This window comes from Ambystoma mexicanum, chromosome 12 (assembly GCF_040938575.1).
Source record: "Ambystoma mexicanum isolate Mex_15411 chromosome 12, UKY_AmexF1_1, whole genome shotgun sequence".
NCBI classification, from domain to species: Eukaryota; Metazoa; Chordata; class Amphibia; order Caudata; family Ambystomatidae; genus Ambystoma; species Ambystoma mexicanum.
The window spans coordinates 459,862,077-459,888,231 of NC_090936.1; the positions used below are offsets into that span (position 1 = coordinate 459,862,077).

At 45.3% G+C, this 26,155-nt stretch overlaps 1 long non-coding RNA gene across 1 annotated transcript in view; it reads right to left on the bottom strand.

The window, feature by feature from the left end:
* Window positions 1–15,942: 15,942 nt before the first annotated feature.
* LOC138512978 (uncharacterized) overlaps window positions 15,943–26,155 on the bottom strand; it is a 38,822-nt gene continuing 28,609 nt past the window's right edge. Inside the window, exon 3 of the long non-coding RNA XR_011281646.1 lies at window positions 15,943–16,628. This is a non-coding gene — a long non-coding RNA (uncharacterized lncRNA). The remainder of the gene's footprint in view (window positions 16,629–26,155) is intronic.

Below are 26,155 nucleotides of genomic sequence, written 5' to 3' on the forward strand. Positions count from 1 at the left end.
GAGCGCTGCAAAGCGCACATTTTGAACCAATACCTAGAACCTGCTTAGAACCTTGTGGTTCAGGGCCATATGACATGTAATGTTATTTCCTGAGATATTATCAGGTCAAGCGATGTCATTTCCATGAAGTTATCATTTTGCTAATTACCATTTTTGGAACTTAAAGGAATGGTTCGCCCAAAATGTTTTATTTCAAAAATAGATGGGCAATATAAAAAAAAACGATTGGCATTATTTTTTTTCGAAGTCCCTATGTAAAATTTTGAGCAATTCAAGCTCAAAGATAGCACCCCCAGGAGAGCACCGGAGACCCAAAGTGAAAGCAAAGGCAGGCAGAAACACAACACGATTGTGTTTACATGCCGCGTGTTTCTGCCTAAATCTGCTTTCCCATTTGGGGCTCTAGGGCTCCCCGTGGGGAGCCCTAAAGCCCCAAGTGGGAAAGCAGATTTAGGCAGAAACACAACGCGGTTGTGTTTGAAAATGCTGCGGTTTTTCTTTCTAAGTTTCTCAGGCTCGGAGGAGCCTGAGAAACTTAGACAGAAAAACCGCAGCGTTTTCAAACACAATAACGTTGTATTTATGTTTGCGGTCGCTTCAAAAGCTACCGCAAACATAAATACTATGTTTTTTTTTTTACAACTTTATTTATATTTGCTCACAGGTTATGCACATACATTAGCAACTTTCGGTATACAGGCATACAGTATACACAATTCAGTTATTTTCTGCATTCAGGTTTTCTAGATCGCTTAAGTCTGTCAAATATTGCTTATATCGTGCCCATATGTTTCTGGGTCTACTGTGTGGCACGACCAAATCGATATACAATTCTTCGGTATCATTAATCCACACCATATCTCTGTTCCAGTCTTCTATTGTAGGGGGTTGCACATTTTTCCATCTCAATATGACCCTCTTGGCTATTGGCAGACTCAGGTTCAAACGTTTTCGCCACGTTGGATTCATTTTCTTTTCTACTCCCAACATGCAGATCCGTGGTGTCCATACCACTGGTTGGTCTGCCATTTTGTCAAGAGCCCCGCAAACCTCTGACCAATAATGTCTTAATTTCGTGCAGTCCTATAGCATATGAAATATATTAGCATTTTCAGAATTACATCTCGGACAGGCTCCATCTAGCGTGGGATATATCTGCTTATGCCTTGATGGCGTGTAGTGTGTCCTATGTACTATTTTATAGTGGATCAATTTAAACCTCGAGTTACAAGATATCCCTTTAGTCAGTGTACAGATCTGAGTCCATTCTTGATCTTCTATCGGTTGTCCCAGGTCTTGTTCCCACTTGCCCTTAGCTGTGTGGGTTACCGCAGGGCGTGTTTGTATTATGGTTTTGTAGAGTGTAGAGGCAGTAATCTTCTGGGTTCCCCCTGTAAATATGTAGCCTAATGCCATGTTTATTTCTGGTTCATCTGGGAATGTTGGGTAATTTGTTGTGTGAGGGCCGCAACCCTATGATATTGTTGTTTATACGTGTTTGTATTACCTACCATCTCTTTAATGTCCTCCCATTGAAGGAAGTGTTGGTCCGGGAATAGTTGACCCCACTGTGTAATGCCTCTAGCACTCCAATACCTTGCTATTTCACTGTCAGCGCTGAATGGTGTGTGTGGGTCCCCCCACATTGGCATACTCGGATGATAAAGTTTACTGGCGCCGAATATGTCAGCGGTTCTGGACCATGCTGTGATAGTGACCTTGGAGGGGTTTATCGTGTTGTATTGTTTCAGGGTGGGTCTAGTAATCCTGTGCAGCACCGCCATCGTTTCCCGCTTTTGCGATGAGTGAGGGGGACGTGGTGGCAGGGTTAAGAAAGCAGGTGGCCCATCTAGCCGCTTGTTGTGCTTGCGCCGCCAAATAATAAAGTTCCATGTCCGGCGCCATCAGCCCTCCCCTGAGATATGTGTCTGTCAATACTCTCCAGCTCAATCTAGGATGTCCGCCCCAAACAAATGCAATGCAGGCGCTGTTAATTTTGGAGAACAGTGCGCGGCCAGGCCACACTGGAACCGTGCTGAAAAGATAGAATAGCTTCGGCAGTATCACCATTTTGATCAGAGCTATCCGCCCTGCTAATGATATCTGGAGCACACTCCATCGCCTCATCTTAGCACACAGTGTTTCTGCTAGCGTAGTGTAGTTCAGTGCGCGGGATAATTGGGCCGTTCTGGCTATGTGGGCACCCAGATGCACGATGTGTATCGGACTCCATATAAGTCTGTGTAGATTTTGGGGGCTTCGGGGTGTTGTCCGTGAGTGGGAATATTTCTGATTTATGGGGGTTGAGGCGTAATCCTGAGTACTCACCGAACTTTCCCACCTCTGCCAGGACCTTGCCTAGCGTACGGTCTGGGTTTTTTAGACATAATAGAATATCATCTGCATACAGCTTTATAATTTGCAGCTTGCCCTCGAGCCATATCCCGAATGAGCTGTACCGAGATCTGAGAATATCCATTAATGGCTCTATAACCAAGGCAAAGAGTAAGGGGGAGAGTGGGCAACCATGTCTAGTGCCTCCCAACAGTTCCAGTATGTCTGTGAGGGCTCCATTTACTCTAATCCTCCGTGTGGCCGTGTGTAATAAATACTACGTTTTTAAAGCTGCGGTTTTATTTCCTCCAGCCCGGAAAACTTAGAAAAAAACCACAGCTAGTGCTTATTTTAAAAAATAAATAAATAGCACTTACCGAGATGCAGCTGCAGCTTTTCTGCCTGTAGTCTCCGGTCCGCGTCCCCTGAGTCGCGGCACCAATGAAGGAAAAGCCACCCAGTGGTAGCTTTTGTTTACTACAGCTGGTTGGCTTTTCCTTCATTAGTGCCGCAAAAGCCAGCACCAGCGGGCATCCATTTCACAAAATGCTTTTGCACATTTTTGAGCTTGAATTGCTCAAAATTTTACATATGGACTTCGAAAAAGAAAAATGCCAATCGTTTTTTTTTTTATATTGCCTATCTATTTTTGAAATAAAACATTTTGGGCAAACCATTCCTTTAAAAAGTCTTATAGCTTTTTGGTCACAGAATGTTGGCAAGTCTACCTTGGATCACTTCCCTTTTGTACTATCGGTCAGTCCGAGCATGGGTCTGGAGGAACATTCTAGTGCTTCGCCCTTGGTGCAACTCTGCCCTCAGTAGCGGCCATCCACCCCCACAGCTCTTCCCACAGGTAGATCGATGCGTGCTGCAGTGCATGGCTCTGTGCGTTTCGTGCCCCAGAAAGAACAATGTTAAAAGAACACGAAAGACATGACAAACCTTTTCAAATGAAAATGCGAAAAGAATTCTCCTTTCTCGGATCTGCGATCAGATTTGTAAAGTGCACGAACATGCGCCCCAACTGAAAGACCTAGCAGTTTTCCAGCCCCTTAATGTACATTTTACGTACTGTCTCTGACCATGGAACAGCTCCTGCAATGGGGGTCAGGGGTGTATTTTTGTGAACGGCCTGGACTACAGGCGTGACCGGGAGGCAGCAATACCGAAGGAGTCTCTTCAGCCAGTCTCTACAGGGGCAAAAGCCCCTCCACCGTCACTCCCTCCCCCACCACCAACCCCCAACTCGCCATGAATATGAGCAAGAGGCGGAGCCTGACCCCTTGCCAGGTGAAACGGGTGCATTTTAATGCACATTTTACAGCAGGAAAATGAACGAATGTATAGGTTGATCTCGACACATAATATCTCAGCAACAGCCACCTAACCTGCTGTGCTATCTTGCAGCACTGCTTTGGGAACTGTCGCTCAAATTTAAAACAAATTAAACTTTGCACGTGGATCCCTGATAATGTTCAAAGTCACGGCATTACCAACAGCGCAGCAGTTCGTGTGCATGGCGTGAAGGACCCTTCTCTCGGTTTTATGTCCAGCAATATTGACGCTGCGTGAGGGCTCAATTGGGAAGTGCAGACAGCAGCTGAAAAGTGTAAATATCTGAACAGGAACATACTGTGCTTCCTCCTTCGCCCTCAGGCCCCTGTACTCAGCGTTTATGCATGTGAATTGGTTTCCGTTATTATTCCACAGACAAAATCCTCCGTCTTTTAGACCCCCCCCTCCAAATGTTGAGAAGTGCTATAGGAGTGTTGACGCTAAGTACTTACTGACTGTTCGCTCTTTCAGAGTCAGCCGTCCGCTGCACTTCTATACAAAAGTAAGAGGGAGAAAAATCGTCCCCTGCCCAACAACGCCTAGGACTTGCGTTCCATAGACTCGCCGCTGTGTGTGAGACCAGTAATTCACCACCAGAGGGCGCCCGCGGTTAATCAAACGGGCAGAATGGGGCGCTTACGCAATAGCTCTCGCTCTCCTGTTTTAGGTGGCTGTTCCACATAGCGTCATATACTCTACTCACTTCACATATGTATTATTCGACCATTAAAATACGTTTCTGTTTTCTCAGGTTAGTTAGATTGACCTTTAAGCCTAGCTCTGGTCTACATCTTTTTAACCCCTGTGTCTAGTGGTGGAAAATAAAAATATGTAAATATCCCACAGGTACCAGGGGGGTGGGCGGAGTTTGGAAGAGTGGGTGGAGTTCCGAGGGGGCCGAGCTGGCAGTTCAACTCTATTGAAAGGAAATGTTCAAAATAATGGTGCAATTTATTTCATGATGCTGCTTCCCAAAGTCGACACTGTACACCAATTCCTTTCCACGCAGACTCGGACTGGCGGCATATAGGTCAATAGAAGCTCGGACCAAAAACACAAAATGCTGGTGTGGGATCGTTTTTTTGCACCATGTGGGCCACTTTTGGGCCTGTTTGATAAGTTATTTCACCATGCAGCTAGTAGTTTTAATCAGCCTTACTGAATGAATATTTTTCAAAATACACAATTTACATCAAATGTTATCAAAAACCTCCCCCTTGGCTACTAGTCAAGCAGTCTGTCGCAAAAGGAGTGCATTGCCATTTGCTACTGTGGGCAGCTTTTTCATTGGTGCTCGAGACACTTTTATGCCCCAAACCGACCTTGCTTCCATGGCAGTGGTGCATCCAAAATACTGTTGGTAATGCCGTGATTCTTAGTACATTCAGAGATCCATAGACAGGCTCCACAGTAGGCTCACGGTAGGGCTTTAAGTAGGGTAAGAAATTGAGGGGGCCCTCATTTGTGGGCATGGCTTGCATGATGGGCGTAGCCTGAAAAGTAGACAAACCATTGTAAGGTGCACAAACAATTATAGAAATGTATGTTAGCATTTATATATTTGTATGTGTACCTTACTATGGTTTCTGTACTTTTGAAGCCATCTTTTTTAAACATAGAAATATGTAACTTATTTATAGGTTTATAATAGATGGCTTGAAAAGTACAAAATTCAATACATCTTTTATAAAGCTTTGACGATGGACAAAGCCTGAGGCATCTTTGTTCGTTGGCAATGCTTTATGAAAGATGGCTTGAAAAGAGATGGCTTGAATCGTGTACTTTTCAAGCCCCCTTTTATAAACCTAAAAATATGTCATGAGTCCCCAGGATCGCCGAGGGTTAACAACGCCTTGGTGACCTGGGGGAGACGGTGGGGAAACAAAAGAACAGTGACTTTCTCTGGTGACAGGGGTCATCAAAGGAATTTACAGTGACTGATGTTAGGGAGAATTCTCTCTTTAGGCTGAATTTCCTAACCTAGTGAGTCCCCCAGCAGCTTTGCTGGATTTCTGGAGTTTGTTTTTTTCTCCTGCCAAGAGTGAGACTCTTTTTCTCCCACTCTTGGACATGATTCATGGTGTTCCTTTGACTGTCAATGTGTTTTCTGGGCTATGGGGTCCTTTACTCCATAGGGTCACATGTGTTTTTACTATGTGTGTTACACAGCACCCTCCGTGCAGTAACACAGGGGTGTCATAGTGACACCGCACCATAGACTCCATACCCTGGGACTGACTACTGTCTCCCAGGGCATGTAAAGTCACCATTGCCTTTACTAGTCCCAAATTATTAACAGAAACCAGTACAAACCATCATATTGTGGACGTACTGGTCGGGGCAATTCGATTGCCCCGGGGTCTGTTAGTCGAGGGGGCACGTCTCCATCCCCCCTGATCGAGTTTTGGCTGGTGGCAGTGGATACTACTTTTTATATCCGACCGCAAATATATTCCTATGGGATTTTCCCATTGTTCGAGGCTACCAACTTTCATTATTTAATTCTCATAGCCTCGAACATACCGCCGGTTTATTTAATTAATATTAATTCGCCGGTTGGTATTTTTTGCCAGGACTTGATTCTAAAATGGCGTTTGTGTTCTCTTCTGTGACTCCAACCCAAGTCGAGCCCTTTGTTTCACTTTTTGGCGGGCTTCTCCACAGAAGCCTCCAAAAGTGGTGCCACTCTGTCTGGGTACCACAGGGGGTGTGGGAGGGGGTTTAGGCACCCTGGACTGAGTTACCTTGGTAACTCAAGTCGCACTCTTGTGTGATTGGCCCAAGTGGTGAGCCGGCCGGCTCACCACTTAGCATGTTTGATTGACAGCTAGGCTGAGTGAATGGGGGTATGCTGCATAAAAGCAGGGCTTTGGGGACTGGAACTTCAGAAGTCGCCACAGGACCTGAGAATCTGACGAGGGAGAAGCTGAGCCGACCTACCACGACAACACCACCGGTGGAGCCCTGCGGAACCGACTCACCACTTCCTGACGACTGAGAAGATCTCCCGGCTGGAGAGGCTTCTTCCCCTGACTGGTGGGCACAACCAGTTTACCTTCTTTTCTTCGCACCCCAGATCGATTTGTGGTCGAACTGCCCGTGCCAAGCATCCCGGCGGCCGGATAGCCACTTACCACTGAACTGCGAATCAACGGACCGCTCCTTGTACCTGAGAAACTCTGCGGCTGGTTTCTTCCCTGGCAGTGCAACGGACTCCTGTCTTCCTCCCCGACGAGATCCTCTCTTCCCCCGGACGAAGCACCGACTTGCATCCGCTTCCAGAAACAACTGCCCCCGCTGGAGTATTCTCACCACTTTAAGGTACTGTGTCCGCCAGGCCTCCCTTTCTAAAGATTGCTACAAGGTAATAATAACCCCTTAACCTTCTGGACTGGGCTGGCCGCCTTGACCCTCTAACTGGTCCCTTTCTTTGAACCGTTACAAGACTTTTGTGCACTGCAACCGTGTGACCTTGGACACATTTCGTTTTGATCCTCTTAAAGCGGATCCGGCCTACTGACTCTGAATTCACGGTGTTACTTTGCCTTCCTCTCTTGTTGTGTTCGTGAAAAAGTGTTGGGATCTGTTTCAATTTATTCTCTGTTTTTCTCTCCCTTTTTTAAAATGAATTATTAGAGTGCCATCTACATTAAGCGCTCACCGCTATCTGAAAATAAGTGGGGCTTTACTTAAGACTTGTCTAATATTCTTTTAAGGGAGTGTATATCTTTTAGTGACCGTGTTTTTGAATTGCTTACTATTAGTGCCTGTGTGTTTTTCTAGATGTGGTTTTAAATAAATAATTGTATCTCTTTTACACCAAGCCCTGGTCAGTGTTTACTTGTTCTAGTGTGTTCTCTTGACCTATTGTGAATACTCTGTATACTGCCTAACTCTTCTTGAGGGAAGTCTGACTGCTCAGCCACAGCTACCAAGTGAATCTGTGTGGTACAGACTGCTACCAAGTGGGTTTACTGCCAAACACCGGTAGTCCTAAAGCTTTTGCAGTGGTCCCAGAGGGAACTGCACAGGTTTCTGCCTAACAACTGACAGAAGTGCCAGCTACTGGCTGGCTGGCACTTCTGTCAGCTTGCCTGACTTAATGGCGGGCGCATCGCCTGTCGCGGCTGCAGCTGTGGCAGGATAATGTGTCCTGCCATGATGTGGTTGGAGCGGGGGGTCCGGCTCAGCCCCAATTTTTGGAGTCTGCTGGGGCCTGGCAGTGTCTTGCTCCGGCCCACTTAAAGCACTGGCCACGGGGGAGCTCAGCAGGTTGAGAGACAGTTGTTGAGATGTTATATATTAAAAACTGTTAATCGTATGACTTTTTGTAATTCCTTATTAAAAAAAAACAAGTGCTATAGAATGGGTTTGGCAAGGGAATGGGCTGGGTTGGTCACTTGCTTATATTCAGGGTGGAGGTGGGGGTATTTTTGCCCCTGTAGTAAAAATGTAAAATTGGCACCCATGAACCCATAAATTCCAAATAACTGCAGCCAGCAGAACAGACGCATTACGTTGTGATTACGCAGTTTGACAAGAATATAGAACATCTTTATACATATAACCTGTGATAAAACACAAAGGAAGGGGCACACAAATGACATGGTATTTGTGTGGCAGTCCTACAAAAAAAGAAATACATTTTAAAGAAAACTCGTGAATGCATGTTTAAGCAGCATTTTTGAGTTTGTAAATCACCTTTCTCCCTCCAAGGAAAGTGATAAATGCACATTTGGAAAAGAATAGTGTGCCCAGCATGTACAAGGCCTGTTTTGACATCCCCCGCCCCAGTGATATTCCTGGTCCATTGATGTGTCTTTTTCAGGCCAGAAGAAAGGAAAAAGGCTGAGCAAATAGAACCTACAAAGGCCGAATAACTGGTGGGGAAAGCAGCACAGAGCAAATGAGGTCACTGAGCCTCCAACTTCCCTCGGCAAATCTGGGGGCTCAGTAAAGCCTAGTCAGGGCTGAGACAGGCTGGGTCCGAGATCCGGGCAGACATCTGAGGCCGGATCTCGGACATGGCAAGGGCCGGCCCATTGACCAGCGCTGCCCGTGTGACAACATCCTTCAAGTGACGCCTAATTCATGATCCATTCATAGGGGTTGTGTAGCTCAGGGCTGCTTCGGTGCGCTGTAGCGCATTATGCATATAGTGATATGTGTAGGGGTGGAAAGGAGCCTGGGGGGCTTTAAAGTGCACACAAGTCTTCGACGCGTCAGTGGGATCCTCTATTAGGTGCTAAAGGCACTTTATATACAGAAAGTACACATCAAAGAGCGGGCTCAGGACCGCACGTACTTTGGTGTGCATCATTGGCTGAAGGCTTAGTGCAGGAAGACCAGCTTTATTCTTTCTGAAACTTTACTCAATGATCTATTTATTAAAATGGCAAGCTTCGGAGCAGACATGAATCAGAGTGCGTATATATGTGCAGAATATCATATATATTGAAGGGCAGCAGCGATTGTCCTAAAGATGCATGGCAAATAATGTAATTCATTCTCCATAATCCTGCTGGAGCAGTCCATAAAATACCCAAAGAGTACTCAAGCGCCATGGAACCACCGTCGTGGTGCTGTACTATTGCAGAGAGACCAGCTGTAGACTCATAGCAAACCTGGTCATCCCTATAGACACATGACATCAACTGGGAGAGAGTCAGAGTTACTACCAAACTATATATCCCCACACTGGCAGTGCCATGGCAAAATAAACTGGTTGGACCTGACTTGTAAAGTACAGGCAATGTCAATAAGAACCAAGCCCCTAAATTCGTCAAATTCCCCATTCTCAAAAGTTGGACTAAATTGGGCTTAGTCATGCCTGAAAACTCAGGCAGTGCGTCAAAAGTAGGCCTCTCAACTCATTGAACCCCGATATCTACATCCAAGGCCTAGCCAGCCTCAAAAGTAGGCCTCTCAACTCATTGAACCACCATATCTACATCCAAGGCCTAGCCAGCGTCAAAGGTAGGCCTCTCAACTCATTGAACCCCCATATCTACATCCAAGGCCTAGTCAGCGTCAAAAGTAGGCCTCTCAATTCGTTGAACCACCATATCTACCTCCAAGACCTAGCCAGTGTCAAAAGTAGGCCTCTCAACTCGTTGAACCCCCATAGCTACATCCAAGACCTAGCCAGCGTCAGAAGTAGGCCTCTCAACTCGTTGAACCACCATATCTACCTCCAAGACCTAGCCAGCGTCAAAAGTAGGCCTCTCAACTCATTGAACCGCCATATCTACCTCCAAGACCTAGCCAGCATCAAAAGTAAGCCACTCAACTCGTTCAACCCCCCTATCTACATTCAAGGCCTAGCCTCAGCTAGTTTATGGGTAGGTTCTGTTCAGTTCCTTTAGAACAATGGTTATCATTTTGCAGCATCATGCCAGGACTTCCCTGGTCCCGTGTTTACTATTTAAGCACCTGTTCGTGCTGCTCATGCCCAGGAAGCAATGATGGAAGTTTGTGTGCGAACAGAGCTAGTATTCTTCTCAGAGTCTAAATGTAGGATTTCTTGTGGCATGGCTCCATCTCAGTTCGGGTTACCAGGAGGGCCATGGGAGTTGCAGCCAAGGCCGGTGCTATCACTAGGCAAGGTTAGGTGCTTGCCTATATGTTGGAAATGTTAGAGCAGCAACATGCTGCATTAACACCTCCACACTAATTACTGCCTTGCCTGTAGTGATAGCAACGGCCCTGACCTGTTGTTATACTGTCTGCAGGCTGGCTGTAGAAGCTGTGCTGAGAGTGAGAGAGTAACAGTCCGACGAAGGTGAGGACAGAGGTGGTGTGCCGACTACTGCAGACCAACACCATGGTGCATCATGCATGCAGTGCCCATCAACCCTCTGTCTGTCATAATTAAATGTTATGCTTATGCCTGGCTGGCTGGCTGGCAATGGCTTAGGCTTCAGGCTCTAACAGTAACAGCCCCTCAGGGGAGGGGGGCGGTCTCCAGTCTGCCACTGCGGCTTACATCAATATTATGGAAAATAACAGAATCAGTTTTTTAAGCATTTACTGATAATTTGTTATTGCTGTAGCGCTTTCGCTGTATGAGTTGCTCACATCATTAGCATAGACTGCATAATCTTTGTACCCTGATGCAAGTGTGTAGCTGGATACAACTCTAACCCTTGTCCCGCTTGGACACTCGAACCCTACTCTCCTCTCTCAGTTGCACAGTGCACGGTCCTCGCCCCGGCCCACATATTCTTGCATCTAGCATGCTGACTTTGCAGTCACTGCCTCGCTGAGCCCTCTGTGCTCTGCTCCAGTGTTTTCATCCCAGTCACCTCTGCTGTCACTGTCCCACTCCTCTCCCGTTCATTGCTGTCTGAGCATTTCATTCTTTACTCACATCCTCCCTTGCCCTTAGTACTCACCGCATTCCCCTATTTAGTCTTTCTGCCCATGTGCCTTTGCGGCTTTGCTCCGTCTCTGCCTAACACCCTCCATTCTTATGCCATGCTCCCTGGCCCCACCTTCGTGTCCACAGCACTGTGGTTGGGAGGCCATCTCCCTTTCTCTAGTCTATATGCCCTTCTGTGTCCTTTAGTCCACCCCTCTGTCTGGCCTCTTCCTTCTGCTGCCACTCACCTGTCCCTATGCCCTATCCACATATTACCATTGCTCTATCCTGGATGTATGTGTGTGTCCCTATCTGATCCCCTCATGTTTCCAATGCCCCCCTTACTCTTCTCTTGTTTTCTGTTCTTGTCCTCCTGTCCCGTTCCCACTGTGTTCTTCCCACAACTCGCAGGGGGGTACCGAGAAAATACCCACGCCCACAACTCCCCCGTGCCACACCATGCAAAGAGCCTGTCCGTACCCGTTTGCCCTTCTTTTCGAGCCACGGGCTTTCAGTGAACTGATACGTTCAGGTAACTGTATATTTGGCTACAATTTATTTAAGAAAAAAATGCAGTCGGGCCCATTCATGTCACAATGGTGATGGAGGTGGTGGGCAGAAGGGGCGGTCGTCCTGCAGTCCTGGACTTCACGCAGGCCATGTTATGAGGGCATGTATTTTTTGTTTTGGAAAGCACCACCAAACTATTGTATCTGAGTGGGGAGCAATGGCGTATGAGGAGGGACACAAAGGTTGTCGGTGTTGTTTGCTTATTGACCCACCCATTGACTACCCAAGCCCATGCTAATCCCGATGGCCATTCCAACCCACTTCCTGCACAAAACGAATCCATTCCTGGGACGTCTTTGAGCTCGCTTTACTCAAGCCTTACCATACAACTTTGCACTTCTAGTGCCTACCAATGTTTTTTCAAATCAGTCTTCTGAGAGTTACTCACTTAATTTGAGCTGCACGTGCTACTGATATAATAAAAATGTCTTACCAGCCCTGCCTACAGTCACTCGATTCATAAACACTATGCTGTCCTGTTAAAAACAAGCATTGGCAAAGCCAACAGTTTTGACTTGTGTACAGCTATTATGCATTTTGCCAGTCACTGCAGTTATATGCCCAGGTACTCGCACCATTTGCACCTGCTACCAGCAATGGTCAGTTAATACAAATGCCTGGCAAATGCCTTTCCCATGTCCACAAAAAGGTCCAAACCATTGGCATTGCCAATGCTTGTTTCTTTTGTTTTCGTGGTATGGTGCCAAATCTGTCAGGGCACCTGGAGCTGCTGCCTTGAGCTGACCCACATTCGTTTGTTCATTTAATTTTATGCATGCTGGCCTAGAAGTTAGCCCCTCCTGCAGGGCAATTCACACCTCCTGAACTTAAGGTTGTGGGGGGTGTGGTTGGTGGGAGGGGGGCAATTCAATTAGTGAAGCCGGCCGGCAAGTGCCAACAGCTGTCTTCGGCCCTTTAACCTGGGAGCATGCATTTACATGACTCAGTCCTTTAAAAAAGGGGAAAAAATGAACAGTTCATCTTTTTTGAAATGTGGAAGTGGGGTTTGTTTCATTAAGTTTGTATACTTCTCCAATTTCAATTCTCAGCATGTCCTTCCTCGTTTTTGACATGCCACTTGGTAGAGCTATACAGATGTGTTTCTAATGTTTTGAGCAACCTATTGTACGGCGTCAACGTTTTAATATATACATTTCCTCCTGCAGTCATTTCGCCCCTGAAAGCGAATTGGGCACGTTTTGCATAACATGTTTCCATAACCTTCTATACTGTGTATTGGCAGATTCACACATGAGCCGCAGTGGTTTCCCAGAAAAGCCAACCAAATGTTTTGCTATGTTTGTTGGTGGAGATTTTCTGTAAGGTGGGTCTTTGAAAGACAATGGGCCTCATTACGACTGGCCGCCACATTACAAGTTCTGCAGCGGGTCCCGCTCTGTACGCCTGGTCAGACCAGACGTGCAGAGCGGCACCCGCTAGCAGAACAGGATGCTAACAACGGACCTGTCATTAACAGGTCCGTTGTTAGCATCCTCCCCATTCCCATTGTGGGGGCTCAATGGGAATGGGGATGTACCGGGTCCCGCTAATGGGAATTACCGGGCCCGCAAAGGTCAGAATGGCCCGGTAATTCCCATTTTGCGGGACCCAGACCTGAGTTTGGAGGTAGCCATGCTGCTAAAAATGGCATGGCTACCTCCAAATTCGTAATGAGGCCCAATGCATCCTATTTGGATGGATCTATGGGATATTTGTTTCGAACTGTTGAAGGTGCATGCATGTAATTTGGCAACAGGAAAACTGGATCAGAAAACGGGATAATCCACTTTACCAAAATTGTGTGATACTGAGCAAATCACAGTTGCTTTCTGTCGCTCAGTCCACTTGAGTGCCTACATTGTGAGTGCATAGACCTGGAACCTACGTGAAACATAGTTAGGTACAATTATCACCCAACCAAAGCTGGCGCTCATGTATCATCCTTGGAATGATGAAAGGCTGAGTTGGCCATGCCGGGATTCCAACATGCACCTGCAGATCACAAACAGATCGCAGGAGTGAGCTCTCAACCCACTATCTATCTTATGCTTATTTTCCTATGTTTTAGTCACATTTCAAGGAGGTCCTGTAGATGATTATCCAATCCTGTTCCCAAATGCCTATTGCCCAACAGCCGTCAGGATGAATCTAGGGGGTGATTTCAAAAGCCTCCCCAGGAAATGTGGTAAGGTAACTTTTAAAACGTATTTATAATATTGGTAAATAGCTGCCACAAATCTGGTCTTTCTACAGCTCATCACATTGGATGGAAGAGGACTTTGCGGCACTGTTTCACTGAACCAAGCCCTCATGCACAAGTATATGAAGGAGTAGAAGGGGGTTTGTGGCAATCTGTAACAAAATGAGCATGGTTGGTTGAGAACGGTTAGGATCTGGAGTGGGGGGGGATGCCAATCTGACACTTTGCCTAGGGTGTCAAAATTCATTGCACCGGCCCTGCTGGTCACCGCACTCGCCAAGTGACAAAGTAACACCAGCACAATCACCGAAATGACCTCTGGCAGTGTGTGGCATGTGGTTATAAAACTAAACCCCAGTGTAGAATACAATGCCAGCAAGGAGGTCGGAAACGGTGCCCTCAATTCCCATGCAAAACTAAAAACCTTGAGACATCCAGTGCCCTTTCAGTGGTGCCCACGTTCTTTTGAGCAAATCTGCATCTTTGTTGAGCACCCCTACAAGAACAGTCTGCAGTATATCCCATCAATGACACTCTTGCTTTTGACTCTGTCCCCACCTCAACCTCAGGAACGCCTGTTCTCAGTGGAACCGACGCGCACAGACCCAGCTGACCATCAGAACCAAGTCTGCAACCCAGCATGGCCACCTTTTTACATTACCATCATCAATGAACCCACGCCGGCCCTGTATAGAACACTAACCTCAGGGATAGATTCATAAACGCTTTGAAAGATTTTCTGAACCAGAAGTAGTTGTTTGAAATATGCACTAACATCTTTATTTCCATTTTATGGGATACAGAGTATATTTTCAAAATACCTCTGTGTGGTCCTTTCTACATTTCAAGTAACACTGTGTTATCCTGAATTCTTGTCTGCCACCCTCCTCTGCTAACAGATGGCCTTGATTACCTGACCACAGCTACTATTAGTTGAGACAAGGAAAGCTTGACAAAATCAGTGCTTAATTTGTGGGGGTGTTTGCCAGGGCCCTTGCACTTATTTCTTAGCCCTGGCACTTATTTTCCAGGATTCAGTTTAATAATACTGTGCTATTTTAAAAACGTTACTATTTCAACTGTCAATCGGTAGTAGTCACAAAACAAGCAACGACAGTTTGCCCTGGCCACATGTCTCTGTATCCTGAGCTGGCTCATCGTGACTCATGAAAAGGATGACAGGCACTGGAGCAGCAGTGCTGGTTATTCATTTTCATGAGTACCAATGAGGTGGAAAGTGACAATGCCATGCACTCATAGTGGACATGCCTGTGCACCGCTCCAGTCAGCCTGCATAACTTTGATGCAGCTCCACTACTGTAATAACAGCAGCAATGCCACAACAGAGTGGGTTCACAACAACAGGGAAGGTAGCAGTACCAACTTCAGGGCAATACCAGGGCAAAGGCCATTGCCAGAAGGAGTGCCTGGTCTGAGTGCCCAACTATACAAGAAGATCTTGCTGCAGTGTTTGACAGAAGAGTTCATCTGAAGTTTCGCCTGCATTTGTACATCAATTATCAATAGGAGGAAAGCATGTTTGCTGTTTTCTGTGACAGTCAATAAGTTTCTTTAGCCACATAAGGAATCATTTCAAGATGTTAACCATGATCATGGGCCTCATTATAAGCTTGCCGATCCGGTAACAACGGTACCGGTAAACTTGCGGTACCATTGTTACTGGCCTGGCAAACTATGAGTTCTGCTCATCTGACCTGGCGGGTGGACTGGCACCCACTCACAGACCATGTCAGATGTACCGACACCATTCCTGAATGGTGCCGGTGCATCAGGCCTCCCCATTCCCGTTGAGTCCAATGGGACTCAAATGGGAATGGTGACTAATATTTTCCGGCGCCCGGGAATGGGCAATTACCGGGTCCGCTGGGGCTGTAATGCCCCGGTAATTGCCCATTCCCGGGCGCCAGAAAAAAATGACTCCGGCTGCAATCGTGCCCGTTTTCCCGGCACGGCTACCGCCAGAGTAAAAAAAAAAACAATTATGCAATTAAAACACAACAAAGTCCTGTAAAAGCGCCTCGATGCCCGCGGGCTGTGTGAGCGCTTTAAAAATGTAAATTCAATTAAAATAATGAGGCCCAATGTGTTTAAAGAAGCTTTTAATCATGTGTATCCTTTCAAGACATAGCTAGCATGTGATGCTTTGCTGATTTTTATTTGTAAATTGCAATCTACTATAGTCAGTGCATCCACAGTGTGCCGGTGGAACTTGCAGCTTTAACCCCAAATATGATGCTATTGTGGGGGGCAGCTGTGGGTGGTGGAAACAATGGCACAGAGGAGCCTACCGCAATGTGTCACAGGCAAGCTAGGAAATATTTGGGCCTTGCCATTTTTTTTTGGGCAAATTAAACACTGGACAAAAGTATGTGTGCCTATGTTTAGGAGGGTAAACCCACACCCTAAAATGAGGGCTCAGAGAATATTCCTTAATGTTGTAAATGTGAACTATTATCTTTTTTTCTGCATCAATATTTGTTACGAGTGTTGAAATAGGAGGCATTTCGTGACAATAAGCAAAACGCGTTTGAAAATACATTCACTTGATGAACAGATGCAATGTACTATTTATTCAATTCTCTGGGCCCCTGTTTGAATAGGCTTCAAATTCTTTGGCAATGAATAAGGCAAGACTTTGCTATGAAAATAGAGCCACTGCCAAAGACGTCGGCTGGCTAAGTATCGTGTTGCACGCCTGGGAACTCTCGAGGTTTGGACGTGACTCGTGAGTGAGTCTCAGGATTTTAGTCACATTTCGGGGTGTCGGGGATAACGGCAGTTCTCTCAAGGTCATCCATGGGTCCTCTAAATAGAAAGGTACAACATATTATAGTTTATAGTTTTTTTATTGATATACATATAACAAAACAAATGTTTTATATATCATTGCTTTCGCATGTACATTTTAAAAACAGACAGTTGATCTAACATTATTACAGTTAAAAACATCACAGTTGCTATTACATTAGCCATTCAAAAGTACATTTGGATAGTACGAAATACATATAGTGTCACTTAAAATTGTCTCACATGATCAGACAATACACTGTACAATTAAAACAATGTTAGTATAGAATAGCACCATAAAATACATTAGGTTTATATCGTTTGCACTCATAAATAGTGACCATAATGTCTCAATTTCATCAGACTCAAAAGTGTTATTATATGATTTCATATGTCGATACAACAGATTTCCATTTGGTCCCCTTTGCAAATCTGCTGGAGCGTGTTTTTACTGTGGCTACACATAGAAACATGTCATGTGCAGTGGAATAAAGTCTTTATGGTGTACTGCAGTTTATGTTTAATGCCGATGGGGGACATATGGGTGAAATAACATCGCTTCTAAGCCACCGCAGAGTGAGTTCTATGAAATCGCCCACTCACTAAAAAGAAAAAGAAAAAAATCAGGGTGTGGCAATAAAAAGCATCCCAAGTGTGTCTATGCTGAGAGAGGTTATTGTATCAGAAAACCCCACAACTCATTCTTGGTAGAGGTGTTGGGTGTTACTGGGATGAGGACTCCTGTACTATTTAAAGAGCTAATTAAAACAGTCCAATCGTCCACCAGTCCATGTCCCTGTTTTGCAGACATCGGGCACTAAGCTATCATATCTCTTCATGCAGATGATGTCCTGCTTTATACTAAGAATCCGAAGTCCAACCATCATCTTCTGCCCATCATCCAGGGGGTCAGTGAATATTCTGGTCTGCGTTACGTGAGGAACCTGGGGGCATCCTCCCATCTACCTCCCTTGGATCTACCTCTCAGGTGGCAAGGGAAAGGCCATCACTCTTGGCTCCCGACCCTCGGGGAGGATATGCGAGGGAGGATCACCTGGATGGAGGGACCCTGGGGAGTGGGGAGAGAATGTCTTTGGGTGAGGAATAGTATGCCCCTTTCCCTTGTCAGAATGCACCTTACCCTCTCCCTGCCTTCGTAGGTTATTGTCAGCATTTACCTCTTTCACACAAACACACTGTCCCACCATCATATTGCTTTAAGACTGGGACGAGGAGGAGGCAACTGGGAATTATGCACACTTCCATTTATTCACACTACTGAGACGAGGAAGAGGACTGTGGGGGACTACCAATGTAATAGCTAGGCATGTCCCACTAATAGATTCAACTATGGTCAGGCAAAGGAATTGCACCTGCAATTAGTTAAGAGGCCACAGGTGCATAAAATGGGACACTGGCTGAGAGGGAAGAGAACCTCGCCTGGTAAGAACGACATGGCTGCGAGACTTGGAGCAGGCTAGGAAGGGGCCGGTGGGAAGGACACCATGTGCTGCAGAGGGCCTGAATGGGCAGTGAGGGAGTCGAGGCACCTGTAGTTTCCAGGGCCGTGTGTCCACAGCCAAGACTTCAGCTTGCTGTAGGCTACTGCAGCAAGGTTCAAAGGCGGCGAGTGCTGCTCCCTGGAGCTCCCGAAAAGCACAAGCGCAGTGCGAGGAAGCCAGAGAGGAGAAAGAAGATGCTTGGAGGAGTGGCCGCACACCAGTGAGTGTAATAAAGGGAACACTCATACCGTGGCGGTCCAGGGGCTTGTATTGGGCATATGAAAATGACGATCTATCTGAAACTAGTTGAGTTTGGAGACTGAATTGAAGAATGTTGAATACAGAACAAGCTGCAAAGTACTTATATAAATGCAACAAGTATTATTGAATACCGAACTAAAGGAGAGACATGCAAAATAGATGGCAATACAACACAAGTGAAAAGCAATTGATGTGCATTTAGGAACACAGTGAAAACAATTAATGAGCATTTATGAACAAAGCGAAAGCCCACTTATGAACCAAGTGAAAAGCACTAATGAACAATGTGAATGCAAGGTGGTGGAAAAGGATGAACACTGCAGAGTGAGTTGTGTGAAATACACATTGTGGCAAAACCAAGAGACTGCCAAGGAGAGACAGAATTGAATGTTGACTAATGACGCAGGTTCAGGGAGTAAGTCTGTGTTGGCAAGAAAGTCCAAAGAGAACATATGCGTATAACAAAGTGTTAGGCAAGATTGTATGCACTAATACAACCACAGAAAAACTACTCCCACTACTACAGCCACTTATTGATTTCACAACCACCAACACTGACCCCACAGCCTTAGTTGACTTATACATCACTACCATACTCAACGCCATCAATACCATCGCCCCTCTCAAATTACGCAAAGCCAAACCTCGAGCCCATCTCAACTCTTGGTTCACCCCAGAGTTGAAAACACTACGTAAAGCTAAAAGGAATGCAGAGACTGTATGGAAAAACTCTCCATCAATCTCTAGTAAAGACAACTTCACCATAGCCTCTAACAACTACAAGGAAGCCATACACCAAACAAAGAAACATTCCTATAATGAGCAAATCGTCAAAGTCAAATCCAGTACAAAAGAGCTCTTCAACATACTAAGAGTTAGAATCTCCCTCCCCTGCACCTGACACATGTACCAAAGATACTACATGGTGCACGAATATCCAGAAGGCCCTCCTAGATAAAATCTCAATGTTACAAACTAAAATAGAGTCAGAAAAATCCACTCTACTAACAACAAAGCCCAATCCACACCCTGAAGCAAACAAATTAACAGTAACTTGCTTTTCCACTTCTCATCTCTAACTATCAAAGAGGCTGAAGACATAATATCAAAACTTAAACCATCCAGATGCCAAGGGGAGACCTGCCCTGCTCCGATCAACAAATAATCAGCGAAGCCATTAGCCCCCTTTATCACCACTTTAATCAATGCGTCATTCAAATCTAGCGTAGTTCCAACTAACCTAAAAGACTCATGGGTTCTTCCCCTCCTGAAGAAACCCACCTTAGACCCTGATATAACAACAAACTACAGGCCTATCACCACTGTACCATTTCTTTTAAAAATAAATTCTGGATAGGGCAGCTTACCTGCAGATCCAGAAAGACCTGGAAACCCAAAACTTTCTAGGACTCAGGCAATCAGGCTTCCGCCCTAAACACAGTACTGAAACCGTCCTGATTGACCCCAAGACACAAATGGATTCCATCAAAGACAATGGTAAACTTGCCCTCCTACTACTACTTGACCTCTCAGATGCGTTCAACTTGGTTAACCACCAAATCCTATGCAACCATCTAACTTGAGCAGGCCATTTTTCTGACGAAGCCAATGCATGGATCAAATCCTTTTTAAACAATAGATCAATGAGGGTCTTCGCACCAACAGCCACAGTCAACCCAGCTCCAGTCACCTGTGGAGTTCCACAGGGCTCTTGCATGTCACCAACATTATGCAATGTGTTTACCAAACCATTGTTTGACCACCTTGACCAACTGGGTATCATCTACACGAACTATGCAGATGATACCCAGATACTCATCACTCTAACTGGAGACTATACTAAAGACACTACTGCACTCAACGACATCTATTCCTTCCTCCAAGCTTGGATGGCTGAGCATGGCCTTTGCCTCAATGATAACAAGACCGAGTTACTTCTTCTAGGCTCCCAATCTAGACTCAACAAACTTGACAGACAATACTCAGCATTCAACATAGACGGAAATAACATTTTGGTATCTAAGGACGTTAAAACGTTAGGCATCTATCTCGACTCCTCCCTCACACTGACCAGACAAATCAACGCCATCTCCTCCTCATCCGCTCACACCTGTGAGTTAATCAATGCCTGTAGGCATTTCTCTTTGCAACCAACTGCACCTCCATTGCCAGAGCGCTAGTTCTCTCCAAAATAGATTACTGCAATGCACTCTATTTAGGTACAAGCCAAAGTAATCTAAACAAGCTGCAAGTGATTCAAAATAATGCGCTTAGAGCAGCATCAAACATGTCAAGATCCCATCACATCTCGGACATTAGAAAAAACACCCAAAGGATAGAATACAAAATGTTATCACTCACTCACAAGTGCCTTGGAAATGCAGCATCAATATACCTGACCGATAATTTCACTCGAAACACAAGAACACGCCCCACTAGAGTTGCACAAACTCAGTGTCTTACTGTGCCACGGTTCAAACTGCAGAAAGCCGGTGGTAGCAGCTTCCCAGTGCTGGCCGCCAAGTTGTGTAACACACTACCTTCCACATTAAGGACTGAACCCTCCGAAAACCAATTCAGGAAAAATGCTAAATCCTGGCTTCTTTCGAAAGAAGCATAGATCTCATAGTCACTCCTCTGAGACCAATGCCCAAACCTGCTAGGTTCTTTATGCAATTGTAAATAATGGTATTATTCTGCTGCTACTGTAATTGCATGTGTTTTGTAAATAATCCTTGGGTATCTAATCCCCAGCATATGCAAAATCCTATAACTGTTGTATTCTAGTGTAAGCTGTCATACTGTACTGTAAGCAATGCGCCTAGATGCCTGAAGGCTAGGTGGGCTTTATAAATAAATAAATAAATAAATAAACCCTGTATTTGTACTTACTTGTATTTTGTTTATCCCTGTAGAAGACTACACCCGTCATGTCCGCTTGGTATTAGGTAACCCACTTATTGGTATAGGTCTGTACTACACAAGTTGGTAGAGTGACTGAGCAGCCAGACCTATCTCAAGAGGGGTAAATGTGAGCTGTAGCATCGGAATCCACATATATAAGTATCCAAATAACACTTACACTCAAGGTTTTCTAGCAAAATAAGTATTTGTTTATTTAACAGTCAGTTTTAAATAAGCCTTCTTTAAAAAGGGCAATGTGCAACAACAAAAATACACTTCATAACATGTTCTCAGAATCAAGATATGCAAGTAGATACTCTTTAGAGATACTTCATACACACTTCCTACACCCTGGGGTGACTTCAATTGCTAGGACAGTAATGCCATTTATATATCATTTTTGCACTTGGTAAAAGTTTGAGTTTGTAGAAAGGAAAGGTTAAGGGAAGGAAAAAGGTTAACCGGTTCTCAGGACATGTGAGCACTTTTACATCTCCCAATTAAGTCTAGATAAAACCTTTCACAGCAATATTAGTTAAAACCCAATGCATCACCTATGAAGGACAGCTAGAATCAAAGTCAATGGGTTATAAGAGTCTGAGGGGAGCCAGAACAGCTAAGTAAATTTTGAACAAAGTCTATGAAGCTGAGGCACTTCTTAGATAGCAAAAAAGTCTTGCACAAAGTTAGAGAGTTTGTTTGTAGAACATCACCTTGCTCACTATTCTTAGAGAGGCACAGATCCACCCTACTGATGAGGTCCAACCAGACCGAAACACGTGTCTGGGGTTTCTGTTGGTACTCTTGTTCAGAGGAGAATTGCCTAGCATTTTGGTGCTGGACTGCCCCAGGGCAGGACAAAAACTGATATGTTTGGGATATTTCTTCTCTGTGAAACATAGTGAGCTAAAGACTCTGGGTAAGTCTCTCGTAACCAGGACTAATGTCTGGCAGAGGGACTCCCAGGACCCCCCTTGTTAATGAACATCACTGTTGGGCCACAAGCTGTTAGGCTTGTGAAAGTTAGAGCTGAGATCAACACTAGACAAAGCAGCTACTGCAAATCTCAAGTGAGAAAAGCAAGCTACAGACAAAAGGTTAAGTACCCCTTAGTCAGAACAGTACCTTAGGTCAGAAGAAGAGGATCCAGCTGGCTTCTGTCCTGGTTGCAGAGGTGCAGATCCTGTGTTCCTGGGCCTCAGTTGTGTGGACAAGTGGGAGGACGTCTGGAGGACTCCTGCACAGCAGTTTGAAGGTCGGCGGCCTATATGGGCTCTTTTTAGTTCAGCAGCTACTGGCAAATAGCACCACCGTGGATCTTGGACACAGGATGGGCTTCCTTCACTCCTTGAGACCAGCACTCTGGTGAGGTGACTCGATCTTGGGTCGTCCTGCTTCGAGAGGGTCCTCAGGGTCCGGCTTAAATAAGTTGCATACGACTACGGATATCTCGGCCCCTGGTACTCGGTTCTAGCAGCAACAAAGAAGTACAGCCAGTTGGGGAAGGTATTCCAGCAAAGTTCGTCTTGGGGTTAGTTGATCCCACTTACCCAAGGGAAGAAGTCGTCCTCTCCGGAGCTTCTCGACTCGATTTGGAAAAGGAGTTTCAGCACAGCAGCAGGGCTTCACCGGGCAGTTCAACGGTCCAGGAGCATGCAGCAAGCTTCTCTTCACAATTCCTTCATCGGATGTTTCTTCCAGTGGTCGACTTTGTCTTCAGTTCAAGAAGCCTCACTCTTTAAGCAGGTTTCCCCTATTCATGCACAGCCTAGCTGTCACTCATGCAGCAGGGTGGCTGTCCTGCAAGGACAGCCAGCCAGCCAATCAGGACTGAGTGCATTCAGGTAATCAAGGAGACTAAGGACAGGGAGTTACAGGCACCTCCCTCGCTTCCTGCTCTGCCAGACACACTGGCGCCATAGGCGGGTTTTGGTACTGAAGCCTGTCAAAGCGAACAAAAGGGTTAAACCTGGTTTGGCATGCAGAGTAAACCCAAGAAAGACTTCACAAACAAGAAAGGGCAAAAAAAGAAGACCAGGCCATTTTTACACAATGGTCACCCATCGGTGCTATGCTGCAGCTGAGGATTCAGCCTCTGGTAGAAAGGAACAATTGTAGTAAACCACTGCCACCAGCCATTTAAAGTAGTGAGGGTAACAAAAAAATGTTACATGAGTAAGTAGAAAAAGGGGCTACTAAGTAACCCCAGCACTCCACATAAGATGGGGTGTGCTGGATCTACAGGGAGGAAAGGTAAGTAAAGTCAATTTCACTTTACTATTCTCGTGTACAATAGTTCTCACAAGAAAAGGTATTTAAACCTCCAGAGAAATCTAAAGGATTTCTCTCTGACACTGCACAGAAGGTGCTGTGTCTCACCATAGACACAGTAGATGCATATGGAATTTGTCAGACTCCAAAAACAAAGGACACACATAATCCAAATCAGATCAAAATACACAAGATAGTGGGAAAAGGGGCTCACTCTCTTCTGGGTGAGAATTAAAAAATCCTAAAGTCCAGCAAAAGAGCTGGGGGTCTCTAAGGTTGAAGGGAATTAGCACAAACATGAGAATTCTCTCTAACACAAAGTGTCAAGGGTTATCGGTTGCATGACCTATAATGGGTGGACCGTGTGGTCCGACAACTGCACTGAGACCGAGTAACCCCTACTTGTAAAGAACCAAGGAAGTCAAGATACGTAAGCTGTTTTGTATAATAAGTGCTGAAATGATTGGAGAAAGGAACAATCTGTGTGAACTATTGAAAAGCCCGGATGGTTACAAAGTTGAACTGGAATTGTTATTGAAAGCCAAGATATTTAAACGGATTGTAGTCTTGAAGCTGGAACAGCAGTTTTATTGGGGAAGGGGACCCCGAAACTTTGTGAACTGTGTTGCACTCTTGGGGAAGGGAACCCAGAGGCCTTTTGCAACTGTTTTTTAACTTGGGGAAGGGGAAGCTGGAAAGCAAGATAGGAGCTGGAAGAAGCTCAAAACTTTATTTGGAACACTGTTTCTTTTGTTGTTGACATCCCTACATATTGTATATCTGCAGTTGTGAGGGCAAGTATAGGTTTTGGACACAGACAGACTTTTGAGTTGAACTTAATGACACCGACTATCCTCAGTTTCTTTAGGAAGGGACATTCTTCTCTTTGTCTTGCTTCTGGGTCAGCAACCGCTGGAGGGAGGGTCTCACCTTTATAGAGTTTCACATCACCTAAATGCAGCCAAGCTTGTCTGCCCGATACCTTAACTGCAGAAGGGGAGACTTTCTCAACACTAAAGGGACCGTTGAACCTAGGTTTGTGCCACCTTAAGAAGAAAACCTTTTAATGAGAATTAGGTCACCAACATACAACTTTGACGCTGGCAATAGTTCCCTTGGATTGGTCACCTGATTTTCCTCTTTCATGTTCCTTGACCCCTCCTTCCAATGCTTTTCTAGCTCTGAAATGAAAGAAACACTGGTAGTCATACATGTCAAATAATTGTGAATCTCGTCACCTAGAGTCTTCGCTACACTCTGGGCATCACTCCTTACTCTAGATGGAGGCGTAAGAGGCATTCTCATGCGATGTACTGTCAGTAACTCGTGAGGGATGAGGTGATGGTCAGAACCTGGCTGATTCTGAAGGGCATATGAGGCTAGGGCTATGCAATATAGCCATCCCTTCTTTAAAGTCAATTTGATCTTGGCGATCCTCTCCTTGAGGAGGCCGTTGAGTCTCTAACATTTCCCGTTTGCTTGTGGGTGACAAGCAGAAGGAAACATATGCTTTATACTCAACAGAAGTCCTATTTGTTCCTTAGAAAAGTAAGTTCCTTGGACCCATATGTCAGTTCACACAAGTAAGCTTTATTCCAGTGAGGTTATGATCCATTAAGATGACAAGTATGAACCACTGGGTCTCATCACCCAGGCTGGGGCTCTCCAACTGACATACAGTGGAACCTTCACTTCAGGCATTCCTACACACACAGCTAAACATTCTCTTAGGCACACCAACATTCTCTTGTGCATTCCCAAGCACCTGCATTCACACCAAGCACATTACAACATGTTCGAATAACTCATTGACAAAATTTTGCCCATTATCAGATCTTAGTACTTCGCACACACCCCACCTAGGGAAGACTTTGCGCACTAAAATCTTCGCTGCGCAATTGGCATCAGGGTGAGTACATGGACCAGCTCCTATCCACCTAGAGAAGGGACACACCACCACTAATAGATACCTATATCCATTAGATATCTGTGACATATCCATGTAAAGCATATGTAAATTCTGAAACAGACCATTTGGTCGAGGTATTACTCCTCTGATTGTTCTCAGTGTATGCCCAGCAGTACATTTTTGACACACGATGCAATTCGCCATGAACTGTGTAATGTGTTCCAGCAGATTGGGAATGAACCAGTCTTCCGCAATAGTGGCAGCAAGACTTTCTCTGGTTATATGCGCGGGATAGTGCAGTTGTTCAAGAGCAACTTTCAATAACGCTGTTGGCATCACAGGCTTTCCAGTGCTTTCCTGTCGCCATAATGCTTCCATGGGGGATAAAGAACATTCCCTATGTTTCCATAGTTCCTGCTCCTCTTGCGGGGCTCTGCCCTGAATTTCTATTAGTTGCATACTTGACAGCATATTAAACCCCTCTCGTACTAGCATGTTTCTAGTCAAAATTTCTTCAGTATCAATACTCAACATATCTGGTGAATATACAACTCTTTTTGCTTCTAAGTCTGTGACTTCGTTCCTGCAAAAGTCTGTTAGTTTAGTATGTGCTGCGCATTTTACAACCGCTATGGCTACTGGGAGTTGTAGTGCTTTAATGAGCCTGTCCAATAAGGAAGCATGTTGCACTGTAGAGC